The sequence below is a fragment of the Crocuta crocuta genome, unplaced genomic scaffold (assembly GCF_008692635.1).
Source record: "Crocuta crocuta isolate KB4526 unplaced genomic scaffold, BGI_CrCroc_1.0 scaffold172, whole genome shotgun sequence".
NCBI lineage: Eukaryota > Metazoa > Chordata > Mammalia > Carnivora > Hyaenidae > Crocuta > Crocuta crocuta.
The window spans coordinates 651,818-676,359 of NW_027528872.1; the positions used below are offsets into that span (position 1 = coordinate 651,818).

General features: G+C 42.3%; 1 long non-coding RNA gene across 1 annotated transcript in view; it reads left to right on the top strand.

Annotated features, from left to right (window-relative positions):
* The window catches only part of LOC144225361 (uncharacterized), a 33,287-nt gene extending 11,584 nt beyond the window's left edge, over positions 1-21,703 (top strand). Inside the window, exons 4-5 of the long non-coding RNA XR_013333275.1 lie at positions 18,581-18,645; positions 21,478-21,703. This is a non-coding gene — a long non-coding RNA (uncharacterized LOC144225361). The remainder of the gene's footprint in view (positions 1-18,580; positions 18,646-21,477) is intronic.
* The last annotated feature ends 2,839 nt before the right edge of the window (positions 21,704-24,542 follow it).

Sequence of the window (24,542 nt, forward strand, 5' to 3'; positions counted from 1 at the left end):
GGTGTCCAGGCTTCCAAACAAAGACAGACAGGGCAGGAAGCACCCCACAGTCCCCTGGCTGTAACGTGTTACAGCGGGGAAATTGAGCACGTCTGATTCTCAGAGGAAGCTTGGCTAATATCTCCCAGGGGATTCTTCACATTCAGAATTCAGACAAATTGCTGCTTTTTAATTAACAGAGCCCCAACAACTCTGTTATCTGTCTTCTCATGAATCTATTTTCTCTCTAATCCCTTCTTGCTTTCCCACCCTGTCTGCTGCTGAGCTGTAATCTTTCAAGGCGCTCCCTGAGGAGTGGACGCGGGAAGGAAGGGGCGAAGCAAGGGGTGGCAAACTTTAGTCGAATGATGGATGGCTTCTGATCAATGGCCAACAGTTGCCTGACTATCTGTTTACAGCTGCAAGAGACCCATGACTGAGACCCCCCAAGTGAAACGCGCGGGCTACAGTGTGGTCTGCGAGCTGGGTGTTATTAAAGATCTAGCAGAATTCCCTTGACAGGAACAAGTGGAAAAAGCATTCAGGGATGTCTCCCAAATATCCCATTAATTTAAGTTTAATAGGACAGTTATTGAATAATAAATAACAACTGAATTAAGGGAACATATTTATCAAGGACTTATGCCCAGAAAATACAACTGTGGCTCCACCAGTTGAGAAGCCATAGTACTAATGGCTGAATCTCTGTGAAAGATCCCCCAGTGATTGTGAGAATAAAAGAGGGACACCCAGGGCTCTACCTCGTCCTGTCTACCCTCCAGAGTTCGCCAAGAACTGGTACGTTTTGTTCAGGCTGAGGGAGCCCCTTTTGCTGAGATGGTGGACACACATCTTCACACTGGGACAAGTGAAGCTGCCATCAGGTTTTGCTTTCCAGAACGTCCTCTGTGAGGTCTGTGTTATGGAAATGTAAGATATGATCACCTTGTCTCAATCACCATTTCAGATCTGTCCTACAACTCTGTTTGAGGCATTCTCAGTTTCTAGAAAACAGCTTCTATCCAGCTCCATTCCCAGCAGGGTACTTCGAAATGGCTTTTGAAAAAAAAAAAAATTCTAAAGTTAAAAATATCCCCTTCCACTTGCCTGCTCCTAACTTATTAGAACAATGCCTAAGGCAGCCGTGGTGTCATTGGCAGCTCTATTTGTGATGGGTCTGGAAGAGTTGATATGTTTATGAATATTTACATCTTCAAGAGGAGACTGCTGTTAAGTAGATTTTTTTTTAGTTCTGTAAATCTTCTCTTGTGTCATTAAATGCTATAAGCCACAGATAGGCGGAGGAAGGATTGCAAAGGAAAATGAGGAATGGGCCACATTGGGCACCCCAAAGCCTATGCTGCACAGATACCCACATGCCAATGGATACGAGGGAGGAGGGCGTGGGTGAGGCATGTTGTGCAGTTGTGTTGTGATCCCTTGGCTTTGTTTTCATATGAAGGGGCTGATGCTTTCTGATGTTAAAGAAAAATTGCCAGCATTGGAATCTATTCACAGAGAACAGGAGGAGGAGGGCCATGGCTCATTCATGCAAGAGCCAAGTGTAAGAGGCAGGAAGGCAATCTTCTGAGTGTTGGATGGAATGGGCATTGGGATATGCTCTTTAATCAACTAAGTACTTTGAAATTAATGATTCTTCATTTTCAGCCTGTTACTTGTCTCCACATACACACTGCCTCCTTCCAAGGCACCTAAGCATTTACATTTTTGGAAAAGTTTCAAAGTATTCACCTGGTACAAAGTAGGTTACAATGCTCTCCTCTTAGTGATCCCAGAACCTAAATAAATCACTTGGGAACACACAGCAAACTGAGAATTAAAGGTCATGCTCATCCCCACAGTCATCTTTAGGCCATCCCTCAGGCTGATGTCTCCATAGCATGACAACTACAAACCTGTGGCTTTTGATATCACGACCTGTAGGAGAGCAGTGAACGGGCTATCTTCCCTTTGCATAACCCTCCTTCAGGCCGACATCTGGACGCCTTGTATGTTAGAGGAGTGACTCCCACTGACTGTCAGGGATTTGGCTCTTCTCCTGCTTGGCTATAGGAGCCATCTGAAGCTGGTGACTATTGAGCCATTACCGTGCCCTAATTTGCAAGTTACTTTTCAAAGATGCTTTCCTCTTGGCAGGCTGTCTAACCATTATGAAGATGTCTACCAGTAGGCAGTCTTGTGCACATCTTCCAGTTAATTTAGAAAAGTGCAGAGTAAAAGTCTGTAATGTTCTAGTGTAGATGTCTCTAACTTGCAGACATCGCTAGATGTACCTTGTTCAGTGAATGTGGTGTCCGATTATGGGTGATTGGGGAGAAGAAAGAAATGGCAGTCTGACTCACAGGGCACAGCTCTCTAGCAGGGAGGCTTTGCTGGGCCTTGGCAAGCCAGTGGGACCTTGACTCCTTATCTCCCACTGTGGACTTTAGAGAGAGTGAATTCCCCATTTTCTGCTTCATAATGATCGTGCTGCTTCACCGAGCAGCTGCCACTCCATTTCAGGGATCCAGTTCAGCAGCCCCTGTATTTTAAGAAAGAAAAAAGATGAAGCCATCTGTGACTGTTCCTCTGAGATGGGTATATCCTTTGTCCACTCAACAAACACTTTTAAGTACCTACTGGAATGCAAGACCATGGAGACATGAAGAGCCCTACAAAACTGCTTTTCTGACATAGGAAGAACCAAACATCAAGTATAAGGAGATAAAATACATCATAAGAAATGAATCAGAATCTAACCTGTAATCAGGTCCAAAATAATAGAGCTCAGAACTGATGACATCATTTCTAGAGGGACCCTAGTCTAGGAGGCGAATGAGGGAGTGCATGTGATTTGATCTACTCCCACATTCTCAATTTGTTCCCATGCTAGACAGTCTGAAAACTTGACCTGCAGCCAGTAGTGTACATGAGACCCAACAGTACATTCCCTTCCCAGCACTATACTCAATGACATCACATTGGTAGCTTGAAATTGGCCATAGCAGGAGGACATTACACCAAGAAAGTAGGCCAACACTAAGAATCAGGGCTTTTGTTCTTCTTTCAGAGAATTGGTTGCTACATTTACCATCACGCCTCTGCCCCAGCCTGCATCTCTGGAGTTTCACTCCAATATATGTAAATGCTTAAAAGACATGTCCACTAGCTGCTCCATGGGTACTTTTAGCTCAGTATATTTAGTTCTAATTTATTTGTTTTCTTTATCTGTTTCCCCTTTGAGTCCCTTCTGGGAAAATAGCACCCACTTGTTCATATAGAAACAATGAGTCATCCAGACTATTCCTTCCCCCATAGTTCCTACATCCTCTCAGCCAAAAGTCCTATTGATTCTGATAATATATTTCTTCTTCTTCTCTTCTTCCACTGGCCCTACCCTAGGTCAAGACACCATCATTTATTGCCAGATTGACATTATCAGTCTCGAAAAAAGATTTTCCTGCCTTGCAGCTAACCTATCTTTAATCAATGCTATAATCTGCAGCTAGGTAATAAATTTTTAAAAACCACACGTGGAAGCATGTCATTCCTTGCTTAATCACTCCACCTCCAGTGATTCCTCAAGTGTTTGTTTGAAGTAAATAATTCTTTACAGGTATATTATAGCTTATAAAGTATTGTGTGATCTGATCATGGTTTTCCTCATTTCTTATTGTCTTCCCAACACATATTCTTTGCTTCTACACATATTTCTTACCTATTTTCTTCAGCTCCCATCTCAAGCAAAAGAATGCATATGAATATACACCCATACATCCATATCGACACCCACTTAAACACAAGCATGTGCACACGCAAGTACACACACAAGCTCTTCACCTGGGCCATTTCTACAAACCTTTGGCTTCAGCTTACACCCAGCTTTCTTGTGAAAACCTTTTCTGATCCTCTTCATGTGATAGCAAAAATCTTGGATTTCTCCAGCATAGCATGTAACACCCTACTATAAATGTCTAGTAATACATCTTCATTTCCCCCAGGAAAGCAAGGTTGATGAAAAAAGTCATTGCTATCCCCCACCCAGCACAGTGCCTGGCCTCCGGAAGGTGATTAATAGTATTTATTTATTAATTCAACACATGCACACATGAATGAAGATATCAAAGACGAATTCACTCCTAGAAATACTCTTTTTATTGAAAGTGTTTACTGGCTCACAATTATTGAGATCTATCTGCTATGAACTATTTGTCTGGATTTCTCCCGTTATTTTTCTGGCTCTTTATTTCCCCCTGTCCTTTTTGTAATGCATGATACAAACGACCTCACACAATTACTCACAATTGGGAGCATCAGCAGACAGACAAGAATGCAGGAGGAAAAAAAAATGCACTGCGTGGACAAAGACAGATTCTGTTTGTCAGAACACGTATTGTCAAATCCCACACACACCAACGCTGCAGACTGGAGCACAGATCCTCCTAAAGCAATATCATGGCGAAGCCGGAAATCTATTTTCCTGGGTGTGCACAGCTGTTTCCTAGCACTTTGGGGAGCAGCAGGGGGTTCATGAAGAAGGCAGAAAGGGAAGCCTGGTTAATTTAGGAGCTGGGGAGCAGAGCAGCCTGGTGAGGTAGAGGCCCTTGGTCAGCCCGGCTTCCTTAAAGAAGGAGGTAATGAGAAGAATGACTCCTTAAGAGTGCTTGGTAGGGGTTCATATATGTTCTCTCACGATCAATTCCAGGGGAAATTTAGGCAGGTTTCAAGTCAAAATAGGATTTCTCTAACAGCCAGAACAGAAAACTGCACCTGGACCCACCATCCCAGCTGGGCTCTCTCCGCCTCTTGCATCCTCCCTGGTAATGAAGATTCTCAAATGAGAAGAGAGTTGATAAGGTTGAAGATGAAAGAGAATCCATTTGGGGTTTGCTTCAGCTGTCTCGGACATGCAGGGGCCTGAACTTGTGCGTGCTGGGCTAGTCAGAAGTGACGGCTGAGGGAACGTGGAAGCTTCTTCACAGAGAAGACGCAGGGCTTCTGCAAGTGTTTTACAGGAAGCCTTTTCTGTGTGGAACGGTGCTTGAGAGGCACTTTCTTTCTCTCTGAATCTCATCCTCTAATTTTCTCCCTTGATAATTAAATTACAGTAACAGGTTGACACCAAAAATAGAGGGGGCGGCTTGAATGTCTTCAAAATTAAATTCGTCCTGTGACAGAAATATGATTTGGCTCTACTGAGGCTTTCTGCTTCAGCGAGTAGCTAAGGGTTCCAGTGTTAACCTCAGCAGTTAAAGGTGCCCTCTGATACGTTTGGAAACTAGCCAAGGTCTCACCATTTGGCTCCCCTGAAGAATTTAACAGCAGAGCTAGCCTTGAGCAAAATACGAAAGGAACAAGGGAGCAGTGACAAGAAAGAACGACACACGAATGGTGTTCTTTGAGCTTCACGAAGCCAATGTGGGGACAGCACTTGGGAACAGAACCTCTCAAACCAGACTGTTGGGGCAGTTGTATGGTGGGAAACAAGCGGTGGATTTATGTGAGTGAAACACTGGCGCTTGCATTTAGTTATTGAGTAATTTCTGGAAACTCTACCGCCCCATGTGTAAAGTGGAGAATAGGATTCACCCACTTAGCAGAATAGTTGAAAGGCCGAGAATGCCTCTATCAGAGGTAAGGTGTCCAGTGCTCGGCATGCACAGGCTGCATATTTATTTACTTTTTCTCTACGTTGCACACATGAGTCCACTGCTGTCCATTAGGACCTCAGGGTCCTTTCTAATTAATGCTGGAAAAGGCTGCTTTTCATGGAAGGCGAGCAGTGAAGGCGTGAGACGGATGGCTGAGTAGGCGCAGCCATTGGCATTCCCTGAGCATTGCCGCCCTGTGGTGCCCTGGGAGCCTGCCTTCATTAAACAGGAGCGGGGGCCTCTTTGCCTTCCCTTGTCACACGTGAATGTGGGCCTAATGGTGGTGATTAGTCAGTGTCCAGCAAGGAAACGCGTGGGCTCCCACTGCCCCCCACTTTTGCACAGCATGCTGAGTGATGCATTCGATGAGAGGATGGAAAGGTCATTAGCCAACAGGACTGGATATTGATCCAAGGAATGAGATCCTGGATTTGGAGGCAAGTCACAGCCCCTTCTTGTGGAAAATAAGCAGTTATGCCTTCTTGGAGGGCTCTGAGCACCCAGAGGGCCAGGAAGACCCTTTGGAGTTGGAGAATCCCAAAGAGGACCCCTTTTCCAAATCCAAATCAGCCTGGTTGTATACACTAATGTCAGAGATGCCTTGAATTCCAGGGTGTTTGTGTGTGTGTGTGTGTGTGTGTGTGTGTGTGTGTGTCTGTATTTTTAACACATTCTTCCATCTTTTTACATTCTTTTTCTTAATGTTTATTTGTTTTGAGAGAGAGCAAGCATGAGAGAGTGGAGGAGGGGCACAGAGAGAGGGGGAGAGAGAATCCCAAGCAGGCTCTGTGCTGAAAACACAGAGCTCAGGGCCTGATCTCAAGAACCATGAGATAATGACCTTAAGCCAAAATCAAGAGTCAGACGCTTAACTGACTGAACTACCGAGGCCTCCTATCTTTTCTATTCTTAATTCATATACAGTAACTCTATCCCAGGAGATGCTCTCCCACTGTGTTGTTAGAAGAATATGTCACTTGAGCAGTACATTTCCTCGGAATAGAACTAAAATGTCATCCTAGAGTCAAGAGCAGAGGGTATATGTGACCCATTTGCTGAAAGAGGGCAGGCTACAATACTCGGAGAGAGAGGACATGATGTTCTTTTCCTTTCCAAGAAGTTGTCCCTCATTTCTTCCTGACAGTCGGTTTAAAGGCCATTGCCAAGCACAGAAAGAAACTACCAAGAGCGAGAGAGGTGGTTAGAACCCTTGGAAGCACGGCTGTAGCAACTACAAAGGAAAAAGAAGGGAGCACATTAAGACGTAGATCCAAACCATAGCCTTCAGTTGTGTTTGAAAGTTAATTCAGTCAACAACAGTAATGAGGTGCCATCACCTAAGATTTACTTGTACATCGAACACTTAACCATGTGCCAAAAACCTTTGTCAAGTGCTTCGTGGGCATTATCCAATATTATCCTCACAAACACCCTAAGAAATGGTTGCTATAGGGGTGCCTGGGTGACTCAGTCGACTGAGCGTTCAACTTCAGCTCAGGTCATGATCTCTCAGTTTGTGGGTTCAAGCCCTGCATCGGGATCTCTGCTGACAACTTAGAGCCTGGAGCCTGCTTCGGATTCTGTGTCTCCCTCCTTCTCTGCCCCTCCCTCACTCACACTCTGTTTCTATCTCTCAAAAGTAAATAAACATTAAAAAAAAATTTAAAAAACAAAGGTTTGCTATTGTTATTTTCCATCACACAGATTAAAACACACGCACACACACACACACACACACACACAAATAAGTACACGAAATGTAGAAAGTCTCAGGAATTTCCCAAGGTCACCAACAAAAAACTGCTCGAGGTTTAAGTAAGGAGCTGGGATTTGAACTCAAACTGTACCTGTAGTTAATCCTATCATCTGGCTTTTCCCTGGGTTACTTGTAATATTTCCAAGACTTTTATAACCAAAGCCCCTGTAAAGCTTTCTGATTCCTTTCCCGCTGATCTTGACCAGGTAAGAAGATAATGTGTCTGGTTGTACGTTCTGGTCTTTGTATTATGAAATCTACAGGTATTGTGTTTAGATGGTACAAATCACTCCCCAGAGTGCTTGATATGCAGCCGCCCTTTACTTCTGCCTTTCTCCGTCTCCTGTGCTAGTGGCATTCATTCATGTATTAATATGAGAGCATCTACTGAGTCCCTATAGTGCTTATAAGGAGACACAATCATATGGTGATGCTCTGGATGACTCTCTGCCCCCCAGGCAAGCAAGGGGACCCCTTTCATGCAGAGGGTGTTCTAGGTAGGAGCAGGGCTCCCTGTTCTCCCATCATTTCTAGAAGTGAACACCACTCATCTGTCTGCATTCACTCCAAAGCCAGCTCCTCTGGGAAGCCTTTTCCAGCCACTGCCTGCTTTCTCCTCCCACATACACATAGGAATTAAAATAAGACATTCCTATAGGAAAGTCCTAGAAAATCAATTTGGAAAGACAGGTTAGGCTGGATAGGAAAGGGTCTCAACTGATAGACAACAGAGCTCGGCCTTAAAACAATAGGCAATAGGAAGTGGTGGAGGGCATTTGTGGAAGAGAGCGGGATTTAGGCAGATGGAATTAAGACATGACTTATGGGGCAGGTGGATCGATATTAGGAATAAGTTTAGGAAGAACCAGACCAGATCAGGGGCATGCAGTGTGAGGAGGAGGAGATGTGAGGCATCTTCAGACAGGAGAATATTTTTTTGGTCTATTTTTTATTTATTTTATTTATTTAAAAAAAATTTTTTTTACAAATAATTTATTGTCAAATTAGTTTCCACGTAACACCCAGTGCTCTTCCCCACAAGTGTCCTCCTCCATGCCCATCTCCCCTCCCCCCCACATCCATCAGTCCTCAGTTTTTGTCAGCAAGGAGAATATTTTTTTTTTTTTTATTTGGAGTAGGGGTGGGAGTCAAATAGCACTGTTAAGAAAGTGCAGTGAAAGTCAAAACCTTTTACCTACCATTCAGGATAAACGAGTTGACTAGAGGATGCCAATAATTTAGGACATGTTTCATTTGGCCAGTTGGGGAAGTGAGAAAAGAGAAGCTCTTCTTTGCCAGATCCTCATGTGACTGACGAGCCTTTCTCTTAGTCTGTGACATCTGCCTTCTGATTGGCAATTCAGGCATGCCTGTCCAGATTGCCAATGAAGATGATGTGGCTTACAGTCTGGGCTCTAAGTCTTCTGGCTCCTGTACATGACACACTTCCTGTAGAGTCCAAACTACGTTCTCTGAGCTCTTCTGTGTATTGAGAGCCAGCCTGCCATCCGCACCCCATGAGGTATAGTCCCACTTTTAAAGCTCTGGGTGAGAGGAGAGTGAGTTCAGAATCTACCTAAACTAACACTTCTGGTAAGTGCTGGAGGGCTTTGGAAGGCACATAGAGGAAGGGCCGAGGGACATTTAGTGAACATAAAACTATTATTACCTGATTCCTTCTGCCCCTCCCAAGGTCTGTTGAAGATGCCTTGAACGAGGTGGTTCCAGTGGGCTAGAGGCTGGCGCCTGCTGGCCAGCGCACGTGTTGCTGTTACCTGTACGCTTACCTGCTCAGGGACGTAGATATCAGCATTAAGCTGTGGGGAGAATACAGTCTATTTCTTTTCTTTCCCTGGCGTCTCTAATCCTGGGCCTGTGGCTCTCACTCTGAAGGTACCACAAAGGCCTTGGAGTTTGAAATCTCTAAACACATGGATGAGAAAACAAGTCCCAGCCATCAGGAGAAGTGGGGATGGGAGCATTTGCCACTTTCCTGCTAACCGCTTTGAAAGGGAAAAGACAGGTGTGGGTCCTGCTGATTCCTGAAACTGTCACAGATGAGAAACAGCATGAAATGGCAGGACAGCTTTGTAGATCTCAGTCTGGCACCCTTGCAAGATCATAGAGACTTGGGGGAGGAGCTGTTTCAACCAAAAAAAGCAGCAGGTTTTTGGTTTATTTGTTTGTTTGTATTTGTTTTGTTTTGGCAACTTAGAGGCGACAGTGAATCAAAAGGGTTAGAGGGAAACTAACCTTATTACAAACAATTTTTTATATGGTTTTGCACTCCACTCACTTCTTCAGACGGTGAAGGGCTGTGGGATCTTATCCCTGCTCTGCTAGCTGTGTGACCTAGGGATTCATGCTTAACCTCTCTGGACTGTGGCTGCTTCATCCATAATGAGGGTAATAATAACTCCCACACAGGGATTTTTGGGAAAGTTAAGATAGATATCACTTTAGACTAGTGCCTGGTGATCCAGAATAGCCAATTTTTGTTGCCGTTACTTGGAAAAAAAATATTTATGAATTTCAATATTTATTAAAAAATTATAAATCCTTTTAAATAGGTAAAGTTGTATATGTTGATAACCATGGTCTATTGGAATAACCCATATTGGTTAAATAACAACCTGAAGCAGGGATGTTATTATTTTCCCCACATTTTATAGCTAAAGAAACCAAAGCCCAAAGAGAGAAGGTTGGCAGACAAGTGCCCCAGCTGCGTGGTAAACAACCTCTGAGGGGAACGCCAGGGCAAAGAAAGGATTCGGGCCACATGCTGGACATGTGAAGAGACGGGACAGGGGCTGAGGTTCCCTATTCTCCCCTGGAGCTCTTCCTGCTCTGCTCCTTTGCCATGAGCGAGGCGAGTATCTAGGGTAAGAATGAGGCAGCCACTTCCCCTGTTTGCAGGAACATGGTCCCAGACTTAGAGAGTCTCTAAAATCCTTCTGTTGAAGCATGAAATTCAATATGGAAATGATCTCACATCCCCATCCTCATGGTTTTCATTTGTTAGATGCTTCAGTGGACCAGCCATTTCAGTCAAAGTGGGGCCTTTCCTCAAGGATTTGTCCTCAAGTATCTGGAGTGGACACAGTAGATACTCAGACTCACCCATTTTGATCAAAGGCTATCTTAATTCACACAAATTCTAACCATTTCAAAGTGTTGGCCCTTCTTCTGTTCCCTGAGAGTTCTAAGCAGCATAGCTCAGAAGAGAGAGGCTACTTTTCCTTGAAGGTCAGTGCTAATTGCAAGGTGACTGTCACCCTGGCACATGAAAGGGTGATGAGTCTAGGCATCTGGGTTCTCTTTTTCTTCAGCAGGATCTGAGTTTCCTACCCAGCAGCTGTGGGTGCCTAAAATTGACATTTGAGCTATGTATAAATTTCACTAGTTCTCGAAAAAGGTGGCAAAGTGATCCCATATATAGGATCATGTACTTTCCACTCCAGCCCGGCTCCAAATTAGAGTCCAACTAGGTTAGAAGAGAACCCAAAATTTAGAAGCCACGTTGGAGGTCATTCAGACCTCCCTCCTACCCAATGTTAAGAATCCTCTTTGCAAGCCTCTGCACATGGTCTTGCAGCCTGAACTTGAATACCTCCGATAACAGAGAGCTCAGTGCTTGGCAAGATAATCACACACAATTTTGAACACTTGTTTTTTTTTTTTTTTGTTTTTTTTTTGCTTAAATTGAATCCCCTCTTTGGTTTCCTATAACTCTTACCTGTTGGGTTTCTTCCCATGATGAATAAAGTCTTTATCCTCTCGGTAGTGTTCCGAATAGTTTTGAAGTTAGCTCTGTTGACTCAAATGTCTTTCTACTTCTGTTTTTTGCCATTTATTTAGCCATTCCTTATGATTGTCAGCCATTCACTATCTATCCTCAATGTCCTCTGCTAGGGCACTGGGTGAACCTCTATGAATGCTTTCCAATGTAGTCTGGCAGATGGGGTCAGGGATGAAACCCTGTACCATCTAAGTTGACTGGGGAGAAAACTTGCACGTGGGAAGGGAGAAAGAAGGCTATGGTCACAAAGATTGCTTTTTACATGAGCCCCATGGTGGAAACATGCTTAGAAATGTGAGGGGAAAAGTATAGCAAATAGACAGAAAGAGGCAGAGAAGTAGAAGCAGGATGGCTCAAAAATCTAGATTTGGTCTCTTGCTGATAAACGAGGCTCCCTCCCACTTCCCACCTCAGCAGAGACTAAAGCTGTTCATTCTTTATCCAAATACAGGACATTGTCCTGAATCAAGTGCACCAAATTAGTCTTGGACCATTGTCCCAAGAAATCAAGATCTTTTTGAATCTTGATTCTGTCTCCCTGGGTGTTTATTATTTTTCTCAGCTTCATATAGTCCATAGGAGACATTAAGATTCATTCCACATCTTTCCTCAGGTCAATGCTTAAATTAAATATCCGATAAGACCGAGCCATGTGCAGAACTCTGAAATGCGTCCTTATGTTTAGTATGTATTAGACATGCTGAAATATACCTATTGTAATAATTGGTGAGTGAATATGAGTTAAAGAGAAGATAACAATGTAAAAGAAATATCAGATCATCTAATTACAGCATGTGGGCATGTAAACAAATAGGAACAATAAAATTTAACATTTCTTTCACTAGACCATGGAGAATATTTTATTGATCTTTGTAATCTTGGCAGCTAAGCAGTGCCTGGTACATAATGTAAATTTACTCCATGTTTGTTATTTTTTTTAGTGAACACACACACCTTCACATCATTCTAGGAAAGAATGGGGGATTAGGTAGGCTCTCAGCTCTATTTCTCTGCACTTAGGCGGGGACCATGCAAAGCAACCATAAGTCGTCATCCTCCACCCACCCCTGGTGATCTGCCTCTTCTCTCCTACTCTCACTTTGTCTGTAGGTTTTGAAGTTTTAGTTTATCAAGATCCCAACTATCTTGAGAAATTCTATATTTTGTGGTAGATGTATGAGTCTGCTCAGACCACCATAACAAAATACCATATACCCAGAAAGAAATTTCTCACGGTTCTGGAGGCTGGAAGTCCAAGACTAAGGTGTCAGTGGGGTCAGTTGCTCCTGAGGCTTTTACCCTTGGCTTGCAGATGGCCATCTTCTTGCTGTGTCCTCACATGGTCTTTCTTCTGTGTGCTCTCCTGGTGTCTCTCTGTGTCCCAGTCATCCAAGGCATAAGCCTGAAAATAGGATTTGCTGGAAGAGTCGTGAACATGTGCTTGCTATATTCTTTTTGCAATTGATTGAGTAGAAAGTGTCTCTAGGAAGAGAAAGCTTTGCTGCCACTCCAGTGATGTGAGAGAGAGGGTGCCAGGCCACTCTGCACACTCCTCACCTGTGGGATAGACTGAACCATGATGAAGATATTCTAAGAGATATGTTCATGTCAGCGCTGCCCTCCCTTCATATATGTCCAAAGGGGCAGAGAGCTAATGGAAAGAGACCTTCTGAATGCATCCCTATTTCCCATCTGGGGCATTATACTTCTGGTGTTGAAGGTCACAGGTGAGGGTGGGGGATGTGCAGGGGAGGAAGGAAGGGATGATAAGCCTTGCAAAGAGTTCCCCCTTCATCACTCCAGGGGTAAGAACCTGACGTTGCTGGTGCCTATGGTAATTGGCACTGTCAGTGTGCAAGATAAAACAGAGTCTGAGGTCCAAAATGAAAAGATTTTCCAAGTTAACATTCAAGCTGTATGTACTTCTTACGGCTCAGTTTTTATACCTTGGTAACAATGATTCAAAAACTAAATTAAGCACTTACTATATAGCTTAGTAACACTTAATGTTCTTTACATCTCACTCACAATGCTCAACGCAGTGACATTCTTCACTGGGGAATACCGAGGCACAGAGAGGTTAAACAACTTGCTCAGGGGCTGACACTTGGAAGGAGATGAGGCTGGCATTCAATCCCAGATAATCTCACTCCAGACCCCATGCTCTTAAAATGCTCCACTCCTTATGAATAAAACCTAATAAAACTTATAAGCACTAGATATGTGACAGGCACTGGTCTAAGGTCATACAACTAGTAATTGGCTTTCCAGTGTCACATACATGCTTCTCCCTCTCTGTCTTGCTCTCACTGTCTTTTACACACAGATTGCTCCTCATCTGTTTGGGATCAAGCCACTGGTCTTGATAGCTGTTTGGGGTCCACCCCTCCAAAGAGAACCCAGACTGAGGATGAGCGATAGAGGCATGTTAGGCCCTTAGGACAGACCAAAGCAGGCCTACCTCCTGGAAGAACATCCTTTCCACCCCCTTTCTCAAAATAGCTCTGTTGCAATCATTCATTGGCAAGCACACTCTTTCACGCTTATTGGATGGGAAGTATGCCCAAATTAATTGCTATACTTATTTCAATCACAACTAAGTCATTTTTTCCCCCTTGCATCAAGGAAGCAATAAAAGATGATGACAGTTTAAGATTCCTGTTTTTGGAGACAAGCAGATTTAGCTATGCTGTATCTTGCTGGTATTAGTGAGTTGGTCCTCTGCAAATTAAATCATTTAATTATTTTCTGAAGGACAGTTTCCTGATCTTACAGTGGTAATACCATATCTACCTCAGTCTTGCTGTGAGGTTGATGCCCATGACCACACAGCTGGTAAATTGCAGAGATAGGATTCAAATTCAGATTTGTCTGATTCCACATCCGTAATCACTAGCTGCACATGTTTTTCTTTTTTTTTTTTCTAACTTGCTTTGGACTCAGTGTTCTCTTTCCTAAAATGGGCTTACTTATTTTCACCTCACTGATCTGTGATAATGAAATGAAATGATATATGTACAAAACAATACAACGCTAGGCACAATGGGTTCAATGTGGTAGCCATTGTCGAAAGATCAGTATAAACTATAAGAGAAGCTTTAGTCCCTGAAAGTTGTAAGTAAAAGATATTTATATACGATTATCTTCTTACATCTACTTTTGCTTTTGATTTCAGAATACATGCATATGCATCTACTTTTTAATTTCAGAATATATGGATATGAATGACATGTGTAATTTTTAGAGTGTCTGAGATGCCAAGTAGTCAGAGGAGCTAGACCAGTAGAGAAGACATAATGAATTCAGAGTCCTAAGGGGGCATGCATTTATTCTGGAATGTGACCCTCCTCATGCACAGAAGGACGGGAGCACTGGTTCTGCTGTGGAGATGGAGTTGTCAGCTTAGGAACAACCAAGGCACTTTGTCTTGTCAGCTTGCTGGTAATTCATCAAAGAGAATAAATGGACAGAGTACCTTGTGTGAATCTAATCTCCCCTAAACTACCAGACTCAATTCCCAAGAAGGCAGGAGATGGAACCCAGACCACAGCACTGAGTTGGAAAAGATGAAAGGGACCTCTCTGTGGTAATATGTCTACGTTCTTTTTTTATGACTCCAGTTTTAGTCCTTGAACAAATGGACATAAATAATTCCAACCATTAGTAGCTAAAAATGGACAACCATTTCTGGATCAGGAGAGAGACAGACTAATTATATTAATGTAGAGTAATTATATATATTTATGTTCCATATCCTCACTGCAGTTCTGAGATAAAATTCTCCTCGGGAGGGAATTGGTGAAGTCGGAGAAGCAGTAGGATACTAGGCGGATGTTTCAGAAATTCCAGCTGTTTGAAAGTAGAAGAAATGTCTGCATTTGAGCTTTTGACTTAACACCAAATGATGGTCAGAGTAGTGCGCTGGTCGCTAAGGAGCCTGCACCAGGCAATAACTGTTAGATACCAGCCGCTGTGAGAGTCCAAGGGGAGTCGCTTTTAATTCACATCTTGCATTAGGTTCTTGGTTTCAAAAGAGAGTGAAGTTCTGCAGCTACCTTGTACATGTGAGGGGGGATTATTGCTGGAAAAGGAAGATGCTGGAGTGGAGTTTTTGGCCATTTATTGCTGCTAGTTCTGGACCGCCTGCCCCATATTCTCACACAGACTTGAGGATTTAGCCACCAAAAGATATGGCTGCAAGGTTTCACAGCCAAGACCAATGGGAGTGTATGACAATTTCAGTTCTTTTGTGAATCTTATTTTGATTTGAAAGGAGGAAGAGGGATGCTGAGCTGGGCTCAACTTCCCATCCTGCATGATGACTGAGTTACCAGGGAAGGCAGTGTCCAGGATGGGTGCATTGATTTGGACCTCACTATTGTGTGCAGGGTACAAGTATCAGGCTGAGGCATTATGGAAGGGGGAAAGTGAGGGAGTTGTCTGATCAGTCGGATTTGGGGCATATGCTCAACGTTGAGTCAATCATTTGGGCCAGAGAGACTAGTAATCTGACTAACTAGGTCCAGGTCATATGACCTCTGTTCTGTCTAGAAGAGGCCTAGTCCCACCAGAACCCAATGAACAGGAAAGGACAAGAGGAAGTCTGCATTTTCAGAGCAGAATGAAAAAGGGGATGGTGGGCAAAAAAACTACTGGATCCCCACTCTCACCATCTTTGACTGTGTGATCTTGGGCAGAGAATGTTATCTCTTTTAGCTCAACATAAATGATGATGATAATTTCTCCCTCATAAGGCTGAAGATTAAATGAGTTAACAGACATAAAAAACAAAGTACTGTGTTTGGCATAAAGTAGGCACTCAATAAATATTAATTCCCTTGGTACTAAATAGATACCTGTATTTTAATACTTTTTAAGAGGTCTTGGAGTGCTAACTTGAAAGCTTGGTTCTAGTGTTTCTGACCAGGCTGTGATTCAGAGAGGAAATAAATGGGAGAAAAAAACCTTTTTTTCCCTGTCATACTACCCTGTATTATTAGTTCAGATCATTCCAAAACTTCCCTATACTTCTCAGCAACTATCACTGAAGCAAAAACTATGGCTATGCATTCTAGTACTATATTTGCTCTTTGGAAGCTTCTCATCCATCCTTCCAGATCCATCCATCTGTCTGTCTAGTCCTTCAAGAGGTATACTTGAACACCTATTAAATGCCAAACGCTGTGCTAAGTACTGACTACGTAGGCATCCTTTAAACAGACCCCTTGCCTTATGGAGATGACATTAAGGTCACTTTTCAGAATTTATATGCTACTCGAGCTACCCTACAGATAGTGGGGATAAGGCAACAGGCAAAGGACCTTCTCTAATAGAAGCTAGCGAAACGTTCAATGTGTAGTTACTATAATACTTCCTTTGAAAAAAAGAAGAGCCCAAACTTTGAGCACAGTGCAAAGGTTAATGGAATGTTTTTTGATACCTCTTCTTAGTAGAGAGAAATGTATTATGGAAAAAGGAGGCAGGAGTTCAAACTTTCTTGGATAGCTTTTTAAGAGGCCCGGACTATCATAATCATCTTCCAAATAACTCTTTTAAATCCAAAAAGAACAGTCTTGCTAATTAAACATTTAATGAATACTATAGCTATCATATCAATTGTAGGTAAAATTTATGAAGCAGCAGGCTGAATTTTATATGCTGCATTGCTTTATGGCTGTTGTGAATATTAATACTATTTTGTACTTTACTATTGTGACCTCAACATGGGTTCTTGGAGTTTCGTGATGGTTCTGTTACATACATGGGTAGAGGGTCCTGTCCTTATATTACAAATTAGGAAATGAAGCTCAGAGACCTGGAAGATGAGATGTGAGTCACACATTTTTATACACTTTGTAGGCTTTTGAATATAACTGCTGTAACCTAGTGTTTCAAGGATTTTATTTGCCTTTAGAGCACATTATTCACTGTGTCTAAGGCCTCTTTAGCCTTGAGACCTTGATGAGAGCATGACCTGGTATGAGGTTGTTGTTACATTGAGAAAGTTCATCCACCTTGGAAGACTTTCAAAGGCACCAGTCTCCAAATCTGCCCCTGTTGTCAGGAACAGGTCTCTGGAGCCAGTCTCCCGGGCCCAAATCCTGGTGTCTCATTTTAAGATTATGGGGAGCCTGACTGACTTATTTCACCTCTCTGTGCTTCATCCCCTTTGTAATATGAAGATAATAGCATTTCCTATTTAGATTGCTATAGACATTAAGTGAGCATTATCAGCTGCATGGAGGGCTAGGTATTCACAGGGCTCATCCAGAAATCTCCCTCTCTCTCTCTCACACACACACATACCCCACAAAATAATTAAAACTTGCACACTTGTTACAAACACATTATAAATGTGTGCGTCTCACAAGAAGTTATGTGAAGATTCTTGTCAGAATGAATGAATGAGGGGATTTGGACAGGATAATTATCTGAGGAAGTTTCTAGTGAGAAGATGAAACAAGAACTGGCTTTTGGCAACTACCTGGAGGAGAGAGTGGTATAGAAAAGCACCTCTCCAAATACGTCCTTTGTAGTCTGTCACCCGACCTGATGTTCTGCCAGTAGTAAAATACTTCGTAGGTCTTAGAATTTTTTTTCTCTAACGGACACTTGAAGTGCAACACTTAAAAGAAACCAGATTCTCTAGAAGTATAACAATAAATGGTGCTAAATTGGAAGAGATACGAGTAGGAAAAAAAAATCACTGGTTAAGGAGAGATGTGGGAGATTTTATAGCTCACAGATAAATTCTTCAAACTTCACTTTTGTACCTGAAGGAGGGGCTAAGCCCTCAAGTAGCTAGAGAGTAGCTTTTTATTTTTCCCTTTTTCTTGTTTTTTTTTTAAATTAATTCTCTACATGAAGGATTTGTAAAAGCATATTCACATTTGTTAAATTCTGACTCCAGATTTATGAATCTCCCATAAGCCTCCTTTACCCAAGGAAGGCTTTGATTGGCATGCAGATGAAACACACACACACACACACACACACACACACACACATCACAGCATGCATCACACACACAAACCACACACACTATATTCTACAACACACAAACCACAGCACACACACTCACGACACTGCACACCATACACCACATGCATAGCACACACACCATACATACACATCCCAACACCCTCGTACACACAATGCATACCATATACCACACATCCACACACCCCATACACCCCATATGCCCCTCACACATACCACAGAGACATACACACCAAACACAGATACTCTTCACAGCACACACCACACACACACACACACACACACTAGCCCAAAATCTGTAAATATTAATCCCCTTTCCATCATTTCTTGCTGTGTGACAATGTACGAGACATTGAGGAATTAGGATAACTAATGTCTTCCCTGCCTCCCTCACAGAATTTATGGGAAGACTGGAATGCCACGTGGAAAAGTGCTCTGTAGCCATGCAGAGCTCTACAGAGGTCAGTCAGCGCGCTGTGAATAGGTCTTCCCTGCAGACCACCATGAGGGGAGGTTGGGACTTCTGGCCCCTGTCAGCCCATGCCGAGGGCTGGCTGTGTGCTGACGAATGGACTCATTGATGGCATGGCCCAGGACACCACAGACCCTGCAGAGGTGCTTGGGTAACACTGCCTTGGCTGCAGGGAGAAGCTCTGTTGAAGGGAAGTGTTTTTGCACTTAAGGTACCAGCTGTGCAAATCCTGTGAGTTAAGACCACTGTCAATTCTTCATTTTGCTTTGACCAGCAAGTCCCTGGCAAGTGCTTGATTTTAACCCGTATTGAACCTAAGTCATATAAGAAGAGAGAAATTTCACTCAGTACTTTCTTAGCACCTAGGGATTATTTCATAACAACCCCATGGGATACGTATCATTATTATTATCTCCTACATGAAATACAGGGGATGAAAATGCCAAGGCAAACATCCATTATGGTTCGCCTGGGACTGAGGGAAACCCAGGAACATGACACTTTCAGTGTTAAAACTGTGGAAGTCCCAAGGCAAACGATGACAAATGGTCACCATAAACCTGAGGCACAGAGAGGCTATGTCACTTTCCTAGGGTCACACAGCTAGTAAGTAGTAGAGCTGAGATTTGATGCTCTACTATACTCAGGCATTGTAGCTACTGATTCCTCAATCCTAAGTTCCCATTTTTTCCCTCTGTGACCTGGCTGAGCTCTTACAATTTCCTACCATGGGAAATTTTTTTTAAGGTTAATGATATGAAAATGAAAATGAAAATTTATCAAGGTTAATGATGTATCTCATAAACTTTGTGTATATCAGGGCACTCTAACATATTTGTCCAAACTACCTATTAAGTAAGAATATGAAAAATCAATTTATTGTAAATCAGTATTTTTTAATAAAAAGCACAAATAAACACATACAGGCATAATACAGTCCTGAAAAGATATAAACTGATTGAACTATTTATTTTTTTTGAACTATTTAAAATTAATTACTACTAAACACATAAGAATCCAGAAAACAGACACAGTAAGTGATAGGCAGGTCATGAGAGAAAGCACTGTGAAAATGTAGGACCTTAAGTGGAAGGCTTTGTGTAGACCAGATTTAGATATTTGGAGAAGAGAGATTTCTAGGTAGAAAAACAAGAGGAAAAGCATGCAGGCAAGACAAAATCTACTATATCCAGATACCCAGTTTGAGATTGGGAGCTAATAGGGAATGCTGATGAGAAAGTAGTATACAAATGGGCTTTTCTAGAAAGTAATTTTTTTTAATTTTTATTTTAAAGAGAGAGAGAGGAAGCTGAAGTTGGGATGAGGGGTAGAGAGAATCTCAAGCAGGCTTAACACTCAGTGAGAAGCCTGATGCAGGGCTCAGTCTCAGGATTGTGAGATCATAACCTGAGCTGGAATCAAGACTGAGCCACTCAGGTGTTCCCAGGCTTTTCTAAAGAAGAGGCAAGACAGCTGTCTTCAGTCATCACTCAGATGACCACAAATTTTTGTATTACAGTGGGTCCTTTTCCAAAAATCTGATAAAATGTTTTACCCCTTGAATAAGCCAAAACTCCCAAATCCACTTTGACATTTTTTAAATATATTATTTGAGTGTGTGTGTGGGGGTGGGGGGAGGTTCTACAATCCACTTCTACAATCTGGTTCAAAACATTAGAGATTACAAGTTTTTGCCATTTTATTTTGTTTGTGTTTATTTTTGAAAAAGAGAGAAAGACAGAGAATGAGCAGGGGAGGGGCAGAGGAGAGAGAGGGGGAGAGAGAGAGAGGGAGGGAGGGAGGGGGTCGCAGAATCCGAAGCAGTCTCCAGGTTCCAAGCTGTCAACACAGAGCCTGATGGGGGCTCAAACTCATGAACCACGAAATCATGACCTAAGGCAATGTTGGAAGCTTAACCAACTAAGTCACCCAGGTGCCCCACAATTTTTCACCATTTTAAAGGCTACTAAAACAAAATAATTATTCAGATAGGCCGTATTTCCTGGGAGTTATTATGTACAACAGAAAACTGTAGCATATTTTCCCAATGAGGGAAACAATAATATATTAAAAAATCAAATTTAAAAAGAACAAAGATACCCAAATAACCCACTCTTTTCCAATTTCCAGCCTTACTTTCAAATGAAGAATCCAGTGTTCCTGAGAGAGCCTATTGACTGACTTACCAAATAGTTAGGGCCCATAAATTCTTAATTACAGTTATCCAAACTCCACGTGAACCACACATTTTGAGAGTACCTTTGCCCAGCAATAGTTTTAAGCCAATAGACATGAAGCTGTATAATCAAGAAATTCATCATAGCTGTAATCACCCTCAAAAATGCCAACATTGAAAACAGTCCCAATACTTAGAAGTGCAATTCCCAAGTGGAAAGAGACTGCATACATTTGCTCAAGGAACAATCATTTACATTGCTGTGAACTATAGAATGAGTCACTCCATATTTATATATTTATGCTTACCGCTGGGTTGTATATTGGAGCCTAATATTCTAATTACACCCAAATCAATCCCATTTTTCTCTCTATGGAGGGAAATGAGCTATAGGCTCATCTATGCATATTCTGCATAGAGACTTCAACACATCAACCTACAAGTGTGTCTTGAAGTAGAGTTTGAGTATTGCTTACTTTAGAATCATCAGGGTTATGTGATAAAATGTAAATTCACAGGGCCTGAACAGAGTAGGTTCAGGAATCTGAATATTTAAAATCTGTGCTCTAGGTGAGCTTTTTCCACTCTAGTTCGAAGGATCACTGGTATAGAAAGTGCATGAAATCAGTCTCTTTTTCTCACCAGGTCACCAATGGCAGTGATAGAACTGAGTTCTAGAAGGTGATTTTGCACCTAGGTCTTTGACAAATGGCCTTGGCAACCCAGTTTCAAATGTTGGAGGGCTGGCAAAAAAGCACATCATGAGAACTCTCCTCTGAATACTTTATTGATGAAATGTCTTCACCACTACCAGAATTGTCCGGGGAAAGTATGAGACTTGCTTGACATGTTTTGCAAGCTGCAATTAAATATTCACAGAGCAAGAAGTCATATGTAGTTCTTTGTTGTACATGAATTACGTGCAAAGAGTATATTATAGTAGGCAAATAACATTTCTTAACCGTACATCTTATTGACTGTAAAATCCAACCCACTCTTCCCTGTGAGCATCTGCTCCTCTTCTCTGTGTGTACTCCACCTGCATTTCTTCTGTATTTACACCTCTCCAGAAGGCTCTCATTCTGATGAGTTAAAGGGTAGTGGATATGTACACTGTTTCACTTGGTAAGAACACATCCCTCCCAAAATATGTTCCTAACTTCTATCGAAACCCTTCAACACATTTGCTCTAATAGCCTTCCTTTACTTTCTCTTCCTTGCTACCAACCTGGCTGAATCCTCTGTCCCACCCTCCCCACCTTCTGTCCCCTGTAAAACAGCATGGGGTGTCCCTAACTTATCTATATAGGTTTCTTTCACACTTACTCATATGAGTTGGCATTCCTCTTTGCTTCCCCATGGACCATAATGATGCCAAGGAATGGAGGTGTTAGCTCCTTTCTCCTTCATACCTAATGATAACCAACTTAACATTCTGCACAATTAGCTCTGGGCCTCTGTGCAGAGTGGTGGGTGCTCAGTCAATGCTGCCAACTGACTGACTCAGTGATGGTTATTCTTCCTTCACCTTATGATGTTTAGAATGGCAATTCTCCCTGCCACCCACAGAATGAAACTTGACTTCCCCAAGCATTAATTTTATAAAACCGGGAGAACCAAGCTAATGTGAGCCCATCGCTAGGAGTTAGCGTCATAGTTCACATCGAGTAAACTCAGGCAGGCTTTTCTTTTTCTTTTCTTTTTTTCCCCCTCACAGCCCATTTTATAAAACTCTCAGGAAATACATTTAATAATCAGTTGGTAGATTAGCATACAAAACTAGTCTTAACTAAATTCGAATTCAATCTTTATTTGAGGCAGTGATAGCTAATATTGACTGTTGCATAGAATTATGAGAAACCCCTGAATAGTCAGCTCCAGTGGAGCCTAGATCTATTTTTTAAAACCAGTTATTGATTTCTGCAAATAGGTTTTCCTTGAGGCTCCAGCAGATCATGGTCTTTAGGTGAAGTGTGGTGAGGTGATGGATAGTGAGGGCGAGTACATTTTCCCTTTGTTCATCTACATTCTTATTAATAATAATATCTTTCATTTATAACTCCTTTCATCCTCGAGCATCGAGAAGTGCCTTGCAGACGTAATAATGCTGTATGGAGAAATCCATCACCTAGCCTGGAGGCGAGACACAGCGGCTGTCTAGCTACACAGCTCAGCTAAACCACAGTTCAGGACACCAGGAGGAGGTGAACATCCAGCCAAATCTATTTTAAGAAGACAGTTACAGGTGCCTAGATTGGAGTGGGGCTAGGCCCTTTGACCTAACCACCCAAATCCCCAACCACTGTACCCGGTGGTAATTGAGCATGCTATCTCAAAAAGATAACCCATATAAGAAGCAAAGTCTCATTTATCTCTCCCCCCCCAAAATAAAAGAAGGACAAAATTGACTAGACAAGTCTGATGGGATGCACTAGGTGTACAAATGTGTGCCTGCCCTTCATTCACAGGCAGGTTGAACTGTAATAGCATCTTCTGTATTGCTGTGATGATCCCAGCTCGTAAGCACTCCTTTCAAAGCCCTTGTTTCTGTCTCTCTTAACTGCAAAAAGCCAAATATGGAAGAATGACTGTCTGGGCATAATGGGTAAACCTCAAAGAGGAGGTTACATTAATTCACTTCATCACTTACTGATTGTGTAAACTTAGGCAGGTGGCTTAACCTCTGTGCCTCTGTTTCCTCATCTGTAAGAAGAGAGTGACAATCGAACCTATCTCTTAGGCTCTTTGAAGACTGAATGAGATGGTCTACGTGCAGTGCTTATCATAGTATCTGCCACACAGTAAGAACTAAATGTCAGTTAGTATCAGCATTTTTATTCCACAGATAAAGTGGAAAAAAATGAGATTTATCTTTAAACCCCTTATGATTAATTTTTATCTAGATATTTTCCTCCAACTTGGTAGATAGCACATTATAAATATTAAAAATATGTCAGCTGGTTAAAAAGCAAAATAAGAAAACAGAAAGGCATGCATAGGCAAGAATAAGTTCATCCATTAAGTTTCCCTTCAGAGGAATTTGCCATCAAGATTTATAGGTGATTTCTTTCAAGTGTTTGTTGTATGAAGTCATTTTTTTCTGATCATTTGGACATCTCTTGAAAACTGGGAATGCTTGCCATCTCGATCAGCAAGGAAATTGCCAGCCCATATCAGGAGATCACATGATGAGCCTCCCAGGTCCTACTGCTAATTAGCAACCCAGATTTTTCCCCATACCCAACCAATCCATTGACTCAGTCTTCCGTAGGATGCCAGTACCTTTCTCTTGTATATGGCTTAGTTTACTGGTTTTGCTTCACTGTGCTTTGACCTATCCATGTGCATTCAGATCTTCACTAGTGCTTAGAAAGCAGAGTAAGCATTTGGTCTGCTCAGTTCTCCAGCACAGGGCCCGCAATATTGTCATGTCATGGACCATGGACAAGTAGACACTTAAACATCCCCTGATGCCAATGATTCAGGTGGTGCTACTTTGCTGTGTGCACTGGATACAGATTATATTTGACCAGCTCAGTAGTGGCTGTGTGAGCAGGACGCTGGCTTAATTACCTTTCCTAATGGCTGATAAGGATCAAAGGATGGGTGAGCTGGAATGCTGAGTGGCACCAGATGCCATTTCCCATTTCCTTACTGTCCCCAGCCTTGTCCATGAAAGGCAAGATTAGAAATGACATCCACTTATCGCC